Source organism: Tachypleus tridentatus, chromosome 1 (assembly GCF_004210375.1).
Source record: "Tachypleus tridentatus isolate NWPU-2018 chromosome 1, ASM421037v1, whole genome shotgun sequence".
In the NCBI taxonomy this organism is placed as follows: Eukaryota; Metazoa; Arthropoda; class Merostomata; order Xiphosura; family Limulidae; genus Tachypleus; species Tachypleus tridentatus.
Genome location: NC_134825.1, coordinates 41,506,158 through 41,519,026, shown reverse-complemented (window position 1 = coordinate 41,519,026; position 12,869 = coordinate 41,506,158). Strand labels below are relative to the sequence as shown.

The following is a 12,869-nucleotide window of genomic DNA, read 5'->3' as shown; positions in this document are numbered from 1 at the left end:
TTTTCTTTTCTAATTATTGCCTAACGTCTTAATTAAACTCAAAGTACAGAACCATTTGTACAAAATATACAATCAAGTAAACTAGAATGTGAAATTAATATAACGAATAAATTATTTACTACATTTTGAAGGGAGTTTCAAATAATTCACTTTTATTTTACCTACTTTAATTGTTGGTTTTACTTGTAAACTAACTATCAATCATAACGACATAATATTTACAAATGTGCTAGAAAAAAGGGTAAAATGATATACGTTACATCTATTGTTGTTTATGGTAAACTAGAAACAAAACTGAACATAAACAATTGGATGCAGCTTGAGTAAGGTTTAATACACCTATGGCCAAAGGTATTGTATCATAACTATCATAATTATAATCTAGTTCATCTTTACATGCTGTGAGTGTATTAGAGTCTAGTTTCCTCTATAATATAATATAAAACTTGCTTTTCTGATTTCATTGTCACCAATATTAAGTGCACAATAAAAACAGTTTTGGTGAGGTTTATACAGAAGTTTGATTATTTCAGTTTGTGAGAACTAAATATAATTAGTTTTATAATTTAACTCTTTTTTTTTTTTCTTTGACTTACATCACAAATTGTTATCAGATTTCTTAAAGTAACTTGGCATTGGCTCTTTATGAATAAAGTTTTATGTACATCTTTTAAGCTCTGTTTTTAACTGTTGCTATTATATTCTGCTGTGCCTAAAGAAGGATCTAGTGTTAGTAATATGATCATGTACTAAAGCAAAACCTAGTGTTAGTAATTTCATCACGTACTAAAGGAGAATCTAGTATTACGAACATGATCACGTACTAAAGGAAAATCTAGTGTTAGTAATATGATGACGTACTAAAGGAATACCAGGTGTGAGTAACATGATCACGTTCTAAAGGAGAATTTAGTGTTAGTAATACGATCACGTACTAAAGGAAGATATAGAAGATCTAGTGCTTGTAATATGATCACATATACTTTTTAACAGTTAAATATGAAGTATGTCTTGGGCTGTCGACTTATAATCTCCAGAGTCTGACAGTTTATTGTTTTTACTTCTGGGAAGCTCGAAATCTTGACCAAGTGTCTTGGTTAATTTCTGAAAAGGTTGAAGTTATGCCAGCAATCAGTCGCTGAAATAAAAACGGAACCAACAGTTGAGATACAAATTTTATATCTGATTGTTAACTTCATTTATCATCGTATATATCACATATGGAAAGAATAACATACATAATATTATATGTAAAAAAAAACTGGAGTACTTTACTAATATCTTGTTTGCCAATTTTAAGACTGTCTCTATAGTCAATACAAGTATTGAAAATCTACCACAAATGTAACAATAACCTAGTCTACAGTTTCAATAGGTTTCAGTCTAAATAATTTCTCAATAATCTTTAAAATTTTACTTTTGATAAAGACTAAAGGCTACTCACGTCCTTCAGAAAACCTGGTGTGATAAGCATGAAACAAACAGCATAGGACGGAATCCACACCATGGAAGCCAAGGCTATCCCCCAGCCTAAGAGTTCTCCCCACCAAGGATAAACGTAAGTCTCTACATACACCAGAGGTTTGCATCTCATAACTGAAAACAGGAATATTCCCTAAAGGGAATATGTATTTAGAATTAGAAATAACATTCTCTGAAAGAAACTGAAATAAAATTGAACATCATTTGTATATATATATATATATACATTAGGTACTAAAGATAAGATATTTATTTATATTATTTTGATACTGTGAGAAACGTAACTGAGTAAGTAGGATAAATGATCTGTTCTTACAGTTAACGTATAATATTCTCACGTGCTGCAAGTTCGAAGGTCACTTCATGACTTACAGAGAATCTATGTACAGATCCATGTCCTCCATTACACTCAATTATTTTTTAACTAAACCGTTGAATATTCTTTCTTTAAAACACAGCATTAAACTTACCAAACAAACGGCTGGAGAGACAAAGACCCAGGTAGCAAGGAAGTACCAGTTGGGCCGATGTCCTGTCATCTCTTCAATGTTGCTAGAAAACTTTTTACACCTGTAATAATTTACTAGTCTTATACATTTTTTGGTTTACAAACTAGAATTTTCATGTGAAAAAACACTTGACATAAAACCTGAATTCAAAAGACAAACAAATCTACAAATTAAATGTCCAATTGTTAATTAATAATACTGGCTTACACTGAAAACATTTGAAAATCCGCAATAAATGAAAAGAAATTAAATTGTCAAAAGTATTGGCTATTGAGTACAATAATACACGGATTCAAGGTAATGAATAATTAATTAACACCTCCAAATAACACAATAAAACACCATCTTCTAGAGTTAACCTGAGAATAATACAGCCCATTTTAGGGATAACTTGCATATAGTATAACAGTACGTTAAAGAGTTAACTCGCATATACCATCTTTTAGAGCTAGCTTGTGTACAACAGATCCTCCCAGGATCAACGCACGTATAATACATCACCACATTTAACATAAAAATCTTACACCATAGAAATAAACAGATGTATTAGAAGTTTGAAGTGATGTATAAAACAATGGTCTATTTTCCCAATGAAGGACATGCCATTTGAAACTTACCATAAACCCATGTAATAACTATAGTTTGAAAGAAAACAGTAAACAGTAGAGTCATTCCACTGGCAGAATAATAATCCATCAGTTGAAATATGTACATGCCCCCCCTGAAAAGTAAAAAGATTATTTTAGTGAATAATACGATCAGTTTAAAAAAATTCAGTCAGAATTATTACTTAACAGCTTCGTTTTGATTAAATATATATTATTACAAGTTACAGTTTCCATATTCTAGATACAAGATAACACCATGATAAAGCCACAGAAATAAACAGATATATTAGAAGTGGAATGTTGCTGAATAAATATAATAGTATTGGGAGTTGTGCTTATGGTAAGTTTTATTTATTACGTCATTTTTACAGTAAATAAGATTTGATTTTATGTATGTTTTGAAAATAAATCTTACTTACTGTAAAAGATGAAACGTGTAATAAAATATAATTACAGTGGAGCGCCATTAAGCCGCGGACCAGTAAACCGCGAAATCGCTTAAGCCGCTGTAGCAAGTCTTGTGAGCGAGGATTATCGTGGCTCACCGCTAATTTAAGAACGTGTAAAACGCGGCTTACGAATTTAATCCTGGCTTTATAACTTCAGGGGATATTTAAAAGGATTTGCTTTAATTTGGGAAATAAATAAAATATATTACAATAGAAATCGACCGTTAATCTACCTTATTCGCTCTCTATGTCAGCTTTATGGAGGCCGCTATTGTTACCGAATCATACCTCTCCATACATTAAAGTTAATCCGTGGTAAATCCGTAAAAAAAGTGATCAATAATTAAAGTATTATTTTTAATTCGATAATCCGATATAATGATCACGCAATGGCCCGGATGAGGCTCCTCAGCGGAGCTGTTGGCAACTTCGGCTTTTCAGTCACAAAGGTTTAAGCCGCGGTTAAGCAGGTTGACCCCCCAAATACCGCGGCTTAACGGCGCTCCACTGTATTACGGTACTGATAAAAGTAATTCATCAACTGAAATGAATATAAGACCCCAAAATAAGAAACAAAAGAAAACAATAAAGGTAATTAGTTTTAACAATAAAACTAAGGAAAAATCAAACAAATTCAGGTTATGAATAACTGAAATATTATTGGACAGTTCTGTCATCAGTAAAATCATGAACATAAACCTTGACCACAACAAAGAAACTGTTATTGTCTTGATATTGGGTATTTTACTAACTAAAATTAATATATTGGTAATTGACACTTGCTTGGTTAAACATTGCTGTTTTCAAGTATTCACATTCGTATCCTAGTTCATTTTATTGCCATGATATAAAAGACTGTCTAGTTTCGATAATAGTAATTTTGTTTAGTTTTCGAAAGAATGTTTTATGATTGTTTAGTTGTTTACTTTTAATTACTTTATAAGAGATTTAAAAACAGACGTGTATTAGGTGTTGCGTTTGTAAATCATTGATGCAGAGAATATAATGAACGGACGATTTGGGAATAAATATACAAAAAAGTGTGAGATGAGCGAGAACAGTAGACAGACAAGAGGAGAAAGAGAAGTTCTCTGTTGTAAGAGGGAAAGGCCGAACGGTTGCTATAGGCGTAACTATTAATGTGTTAGAGGAAAAATAATAGTAGAAGAAAAATAAAAATAATAGTTTATTTCATTAAAGAGAGTTCTAAAGTGAATAAATTAGCATCAGTAGACTCTGACATCTAAACAAACGATTCTTGGGAAATACGAAGGAAGAAGCGACAGTAGAAAAGTTTAAACATGTAGGATACAACCATGATAAGTCAATGATAATTGTTTGTTTCTTTTTTTTAATTTCGCACAAAGCTACTCGAGGGCTATCGGTGTTAGCCGTCCCTAATTTTAGTATGGTAAGACTAGAGGGAAGGCAGCTAGTCATCACCACCTACCGCCAACTCTTTAACAACGAATAGTGGGATTGACCGTCACATTATAACCGCCCCACGGCTGAAAGGCGAGCATGTTTGGCGCGACGCGGATGCGAACCTGCTACACTCAGATTACGAGTCGCACGCCTTAACACGCTTGGCCATGCCGGGCCCAAGTCAATGATAAAGTAAGTGAAGTATATTTAGATAGTAACAGATGAACCTTCGCTTTGTCAACTGGAATTTTAAAGTAACTGAATAGGTCTAAGTGGACTTTTGACAAGAGTAAGATAACTATATATATATATATATATTTTTTTGTGTGTGTGTAGTGTTTACAATATCCCTATAATGTGAAGAATTTGATGTACGTACGTTTATCTTGTTCCGAAAAATAAATATTTTGAAAACAAGTGGCGTACGTGCTTTTCATGTACGAGGAAGTTGAGAATTTCTCAAATTAATTTTGGCGATATCTATTGACAAATCGAATTAGCATTTTAATAAACGTCTGTAAGCTATTAACTCAGCTGTAAGGGAAGTTTTAAACTAGGACTATTTAATAAAGGGTAAAGATAAACTAAATAAAACAAAACTAAGATATACGGGAAAATTTAACATTGGAAATCAGTACAAGTTATAAGAGTAGGCTTAATTGTTATTATAGTAATGCTAGAAGTATAAGAAATATAAGACTTTAGGGCACTGGTAGAAATAAAAGATTTAGAATAACTGAAACATGGTTAAATGTAGATGAGTTTGAAATACGTGATTATAGGTTACTTAATAGGAATAGAGTATTAAAGAAAGGGAAGGAGTGGCTGTATATGTGAAGTGTGAGTTACATACTGTTGAAGTTGAGAATATTAAGGATAATAGCAAGGAGATTGGGTTTCTGTTAGTGGATAGCAAGGGATAAAGCTTTTAGTAAAATGTGTTACAAATCACCAGATGGAACTGATGAAATCAGGAAGAAACTTTGTAATAAGATGAAGGTCTCAGTTGTTAATGAAATCATAATTAAGGGTAGTTCTAAGTACAGATATAATGATTGGGAAATGAAAATCCCTCAAACCATGAGGGAGAAAGGTTTCTGAAAACTTTTCAAGATGGATTTCTTAACAATTTGTCAAGGAACCTACTGTAAATAATGCTATCTTAGATTTATTGTTAAATTCTAATATAGAAATGGTTAAGAGGGTGTAAACTAGGAAGCACCTAGGTACAAGTGATCATTCCTGTATTATGTTTGATATTTAGCTGCATTTGGAAATTAGAAATAATGATATTTTGATTCCAAATTTTATAAAAAAGCAATAAAAGAGATGTGTTGTGAATTGGACAGCTGAGTTATTTTGAGGCACGAATCAGTTGTGAAAAATGTATAAAGATAATTTTTAAAGATTCAAGATAAACATATTCCTTACAGAAACAAAAGGGGATCTAGAAGTAAAAAAACAGGTTGGTTCACAAAGGGAATAAGAGATAGAATCAAAGAAAAGTACCACACACTAAAGAAATTTAAATTGACTGGTATTGTAAAAGATTATAGAAAATCAAGAAAGTTGGTCAAAAAAGAAATTATGATATCCAGAAAGATGTCTATAACAAAAATTTGGCTTAAAACATAAAATTAACAGTGAGAACTTTTAAAGTACATTATGGGTAAACAAAATGTGAGGATGGAGATAGGACCCATGAGGAATTATGAAGGAAGGCTTGTATCTGATGATCATGAAATGCCTATGTTATTAGATTCTGATTTTGCTTCAGTTTTTACTAATGAAGACTTAAGCTGTATTTAACATCTTGAACAGTTGATAAATGGAAATGAGATCAAAGAAGATGGCTACCTTAATTCTGAGCTGGTTAAAAAAAATGGGATATTTAAAGAATGCTAAAGCTCCTGTAATAGATAGTACTTCACCAAGGGTTTTAAACAAAGTCATGTGATCACTTGAAACAAGGTTTTAAGCCCTTGAATAATGTACAAGTACCAACTGATTGGAAATTGGTTAATCTGACTCCTATCCTCAGGAGAGGTAATAGAAGTTGTCCCAGTAATTAAAGGCCTGTCAGTCTTACCTCATTTGTGAGAAAAGATTTGGAATGTCTGATAAAAGATACTTTGCAAAGTCATTTAACAAGTTTATAATTTTTTTGGATAGCAAAATAGTTTCACTAATATTGCCTTACAAATCTTTTTGCATGTTTTAAAAATGTTACTGCACATGTAGATAAGGGTAGGGGTGTAGATGTGATATATATGGATTTTCAGAAAGCATTTTACAAAGTGCCATGCCCCACAATGGCAAAGCAGCATGTCTCTTGTCTCACACCACTATAAATTGGGTTTCAATGCCTGTGATGGGCAGAGCACAGATAGCCATTGTGTAGCTTTGTGCTTAATTCTAAACAAACAAAGTGCCACATAAAGGTTTGTAAAGAAACTTATCTCTGCACAAGCTTAGGATAAGTTAAGTAACTGTATAGAACAGTGGCTGGATTCAAAAGCAGAGGTTTGATATGAATGAAGTTCAGTTAAACTAGATTAATGTTGCAAGAGGTGTACCTCAGGGATCAGTCTTAGGACCTTTACTCTTTTTGACTTACATAAATAACATTGATGAAGGAAGTCAATAAATTACTTATGTTTGCAGATGACACCAAGGTCTTGGGTGATGCTGGCTGTGAAGAGAATGCTGCTACTTTATAAAAATATTTAGCTCACATAATGAGTTGGGTGAATAAATGGCAGATGGATTTTAATTATGATAAATGCAAAATATTGTATGTTGGTGATAATAATTTGAATTATAAGAATAATTTGGATGGGAATAATTTTAACAATGTCATGAAAGAAAATGATCTTGTTGTAATGGCTGCTCAGTCTCTTAAGCAATTCAAGCAGCGTGCTGTTGCTAATATTGGTAGGGCAAATAGGATTTTAATTTGTATCTACAAAATATTGAATACAAGTATAAATATGTCATAATCTCATTGTGTAGGTCACTGGTTAGACTGCATTAGGAGTATTGTGTTCAGTCTTGGGCTTCTTACCCTAGGAAAGCCATGGAATTATTGGAAATGATTCAGAAGAGGGTAACTAAAATGGTGCCTGGGATGTAGGGGTTGTCATTTGAGGAGAGATTAAGATCCTTAAAGTTTCTCTCTCAAGAGTTAGAGGCGATCTGATTCAAATGTTTAAGATTGTAAAGTATTTATAATGTTGATGCATCAACATTTTTCAAACTTAATAGTGAGAAGTACAGAACTTGGTGACACAAATATAGATTTAGGAAATATAAAAGATGACAACTTTATGAAGATATGTTAGTAAATTTGAGTGAGTTTAAAAGAAGCTTGATGCATATATGAATGACAAGTGATGACTAATTGTTTTTAATAGTATTAGTTTGGCTTACAGGGTGGGGCAGCTGAGATGGACCAATATATCCCTTGTTGCCCCTGAAACTTATATTAACTTCTCATTATAACAACCATACCGTTACAATTGTTATTACTAACTTCTTACTATAACAACCACACTGTGACAACTGTGGTTTTTCGTTTTACTCGTTTATTGATTTTTAATATTATGTAACATACCTCAGTGACCATTGGTAAACCTAACAGGTACAATACGATAACCATTCCTGTAGTAAATAGTTTCCTTCGTGATCTCAATACAGACGCCCATTCGTCCACAATTCCTGTTATCAGAGCTTCCACCGTGCAGAACTATTAAAAACAAAAACAGACCAATATCAGTACACATGTTGTCATAACATACAGATCAAAGTAACAAAATAACATCGTTAGACAGATCTATATAAATTGTATACGTATATATATTTAATGAATTAACGTTTTATACAATAAAGTTTCAAACATACGTGTTATTATCTAGTTTGATAACCTAATACTTCATCTTGCGTGAGAGTACGTTTAAAGTTATGAGTTTCTGATACAGAAGTTTATCTCTATGAATCACTGAAAAATGGTACTTTGAAATTTCTTGTTTGTTTGTTTTTGAATTTCGCCCAAAGCTACTCGAGGACTATCTGCGCTAGCCGTCCCTAATTTAGCAGTGTAAGACTACAGGGAGGGCAGCTAGTCATCACCACCCACCACCAACTCTTGGGCTATTCTTTTACCAACAAATAGTGGGATTGATCGTCACATTATAACGCCCCCACGGCTGAAAGGGCGAGTATGTTTGGCGCGACGGGAATGTGAATCCGCGACCCTCGGATTACAAGTCGCACGCCTTAACACGTTTGGCCATGCCGGGCCCTGTTGAAATTTCTTACATATTAAAATGTTTAACCAGCGAAAGACAGTTAAACAATATGTGGTTACGCATCCATTCTTTGATTTGTTAGATATAAAATAGAACATAACAATGTAAGCTCAGGTGACACATGGAACACTTGTAGCATATAAACACATATCAAGTAACGGTTGAAGGATATAACAATTTGAAGCTAGAACTACATTTATGTGGCAAACAAACGTAGCAGGTATCAACCATATAATTCATTGGAGACTTATGACAAACAAATGTAGTACATTACAAAAAACGACAGCATCTGTTAACTAGTTAGTTGGTTATTGCCATGAGTAACAGGTGACGCAAATGTAAAAGATTATAAAAAGATTATTACTGATGTATGCAACAGGTATCGGAGAAAAGTAGCAGAGAGCAACGAAGTAGCTGGTTGCCGAGATAGGCAGCATGCAAGAATAGAACTACTACGATGTGCAGAAAGCATGCAAGAAAGAGTCCCGAATTGTCTTTTACTGCCTAAAAACATGCACGCGTGTCAACAACCATGTTGCCATGCGACACGTGGCTTATGTCCTAACAGATAATAAGGCGGAAGTGGAAATAGAATCTCTGATAATAATAACATATCAGAAGGTTGTATTTTGTTGACATTAGTTAACACCATACATTTTGAGGTTAACTAAATAAGAAATTAACCACTAACTGCACGTCACATGATCATGCACATACTATTCTTAGATCAGAATTTACCTTGGCTTCTGACACTGTTAACAACATTGCTTCATAAGCCTCTGCCACTGCGCAGGTTTCGTTTGGTAAAACATAGAAGGACAACACATTTAATAACAAAGGAACCGTATTATTTCTCCCATTACTAGTTCCACAGATTTCATGTACTAACCTTATATATACCAAAGACAGGTCTAATTTCTAATAACATTAAACTGTCAGTTACTTGCTTATCTTTTTCTCATAGTTACAGTGTTTCTCGAACTAAATAACTCACTAACTCAGTGATTAAGTGCAAACGTCACAGACTTATAAAATATTCAATTGTTGAAATAGTTAAAACGTGAAAACTCCCTCCAGATAAACAATAACACAAACGCGTAAATTAAAAAAAATATAGTCTACAAAAGTATTTTGAACTCTGAAAATTTTCCCATTTTAAAAGAATATTTATCATTAAATGAAAATGAGAATATAAAATATGTACGTGGCTGTCAAATAACACACATCAACATATTATATGCTCACCTGGCTATCAAATAACACACATCAACATATTATATGCTCACCTGGCATCAAATAACACACATCAACATATTATATGCTCACCTGGCTGTCAAATAACACACATCAACATATTATATGCTCACCTGGTCAAATAACACACATCAACATATTATATGCTCACCTCATCAATAACACACATCAACATATTATATGCTCACCTGGCTGTCAAATAACACACATCAACATATTATATGCTCACCTGGCTGTCAAATAACACACATCAACATATTATATGCTCACCTGGCTGTCAAATAACACACATCAACATATTATATGCTCACCTGGCTATCAAATAACACACATCAACATATTATATGCTCACCTGGCTGTCAATTAACACACATCAACTCAACATATTATATGCTCACCTGGCATCAATTAACACACATCAACATATTATATGCTCACCTGGCTGTCAAATAACACATCAACATATTATATGCTCACCTGGCTGTATAACACACATCAACATATGTTCACCTGACTGTCACTTAACACACATCAACATATTATATGCTCACCTGGCCTAACACACATCAACATATTATATGCTCACCTGGCTATCAAATAACACACATCAACATATTATATGCTCACCTGGCTATCAAATAACACACATCAACATATTATATATTATCTGCTGACCTGGCTGTCAATTCCAAGAATTAACAGCATGAGGAAGAACACAATTGACCATAAAGGGGAGGTGGCAACTGTAGAACAACTTCTGGATAAACAAGGAATGCTAACCCTGGACCTGAAGAAAATACACCATGTTAGATTATATTTAAACAAAGACCGTGTTTGTACTCTGAAAATAACACAACAGGTCACTGTCTGATAATACTTAGAGTATATTAAGATGTTGACATACTGTAACTTACCAATAGACGTTTCATTTTAAATGTTTTAGAACAAAGATTCAAGAAAATATTAATAAAGTTTGTTCTGAAATATTCTGTTACACGTTGATTTTGTACAGAAACAGAACTTTTACTGTTTATATAAACAACTGAAGCACAAGAAGACTGAATTATCTTACCGGACGTTACAACGTCAGCAACTTCTGTCCCGTCGCCTTTAATGTAGGTCATGTGACCGAGGACGGAAAATATCACAGTACCAGCAAATATGCTGGTAGCAGGGTTAACAATATACAGAATATATCCATCTCTAGAAATAAAGATATAGAAACAATAATGAATGTGTGCAAAGTGTACAATAATATCCATTGAAAGAATAACGAATACAGAGTACAGAGAATTATTACATTGAACATTTTTGTGCGAATCATTGTTAAATAATCAAATCAAAAAAAATTAAAAAAAAATTCTTAAGAGCTTGTTGGGTTTTTTTTTTTTTGTTACCGGAAGAAGTTGTCGCTAAACTTGTTATAGCTTCCAAGAGTTACGACGGAACCGAAACCAATACCAAAGGTGAAAAACACTTGTGTTCCTACTGTCACCCAGACCTAATAACATTAATATAATAAATTATTACTGATTACACAGAGTTCACTTCTGAGAAAATATAACACTAATTTAGTTTTGTTACGTTTTGATTAAAGAATTATTAACTAGTATTAAAGCTTGACAGCAAATAAACGAAAAAAAAAAGTCGCTTGACAGTTACTGATTAACAATGACACTGTTTTCACTAAAGACGTAAACTACAGCTACATTAGATGGGAAGTTTTATCTGTTGCCCAGCCTGGTTATTAGTGTTTGTCTTAAGCGTCAGGGGCATTAAAATGTACGGTTAATCCCACTATTCGTTGGTAAAAGAATATGCGATGGGTTCTGTCCAACGACCTTTAATATCTAACATTAATATTTAATGGTGTTTATATCGTATATGAATGTAGTAATAATAAGATTAGTATATTAATATATTAACAATAACATTTAAATCTGAATATAATGACAATAACATTTATATATAAATGTAATAACAATAACATTTATATATAAATGTAATAATAACATTTATATATATTCGTTGGTAAAAGAATATGCGATGGGCTCTGTACAACGACTACCTTCTGTCTTTTCAACAGATTAAAATTACTTACCATGGATATATATATAAGCAAAAGCAGTTGTTCACCTCACGCGGAGAAAGGTCAGGAAAAACTGAAGATATGTGAAAAGTATTCAGGAAACATAATTATTGCGTTCAAAGTTATCAAAACATTGCTGTAGTATAGTGTAATGCATAATTAGTAATTATGTAATAACCGGTTCTATCAAGTAGAAATGTTCATTATTATAGTGTACTGTCCTATTAAATCGAAATGTAGTGTATTTTACTTCAGTACTGCACCCAAAGTAATAAAAAAGGCTTTTTTTAAATAACAGAATTGAGGAAAAGTAGTATTAGTATCATCTACTGACAATTCTCGACACATCATTCTTGTTCTGAAAGTGGGATCTGACTGTCACTCTTATAACACACACACGGTACAAAAGCGTATAATGCGATTTAAGATAACTTTGCGTGACTCAAGAGTATCCGGTTTAACAGTTAGGCAAATTAACCACAAGGCTACTCTCGGCCATATGTAAAGTACTAAGGGCACATTAACAACAAAGCCACTCTCGGCCATATGTAAAGTACTAAGAGCACATTAACCACAAGGCCACTCTCGGCCATATGTAAAGTACTAAGGGTACATTAACAACAAGGCCACTCTCGGCCATATGTAAAGTACTTAGGGCACATTAACCACAAGGCCACTCTCTGCCATATGTAAAGTACTAAGGGCACATTAACCACAAGGCCACTCTCGGCCACATGTAAAGTACT

General features: G+C 33.1%; 1 long non-coding RNA gene and 1 pseudogene across 1 annotated transcript in view; one reads left to right on the top strand and one right to left on the bottom strand.

Annotated features, from left to right (window-relative positions):
* LOC143246901 (uncharacterized) overlaps nt 1–12,869 on the top strand; it is a 63,506-nt gene that overhangs the window by 23,587 nt on the left and 27,050 nt on the right. The gene's annotated exons all lie outside the window — the stretch shown is intronic.
* On the bottom strand, nt 965–12,763 carry LOC143258706 (sodium- and chloride-dependent GABA transporter 1-like; annotated as a pseudogene).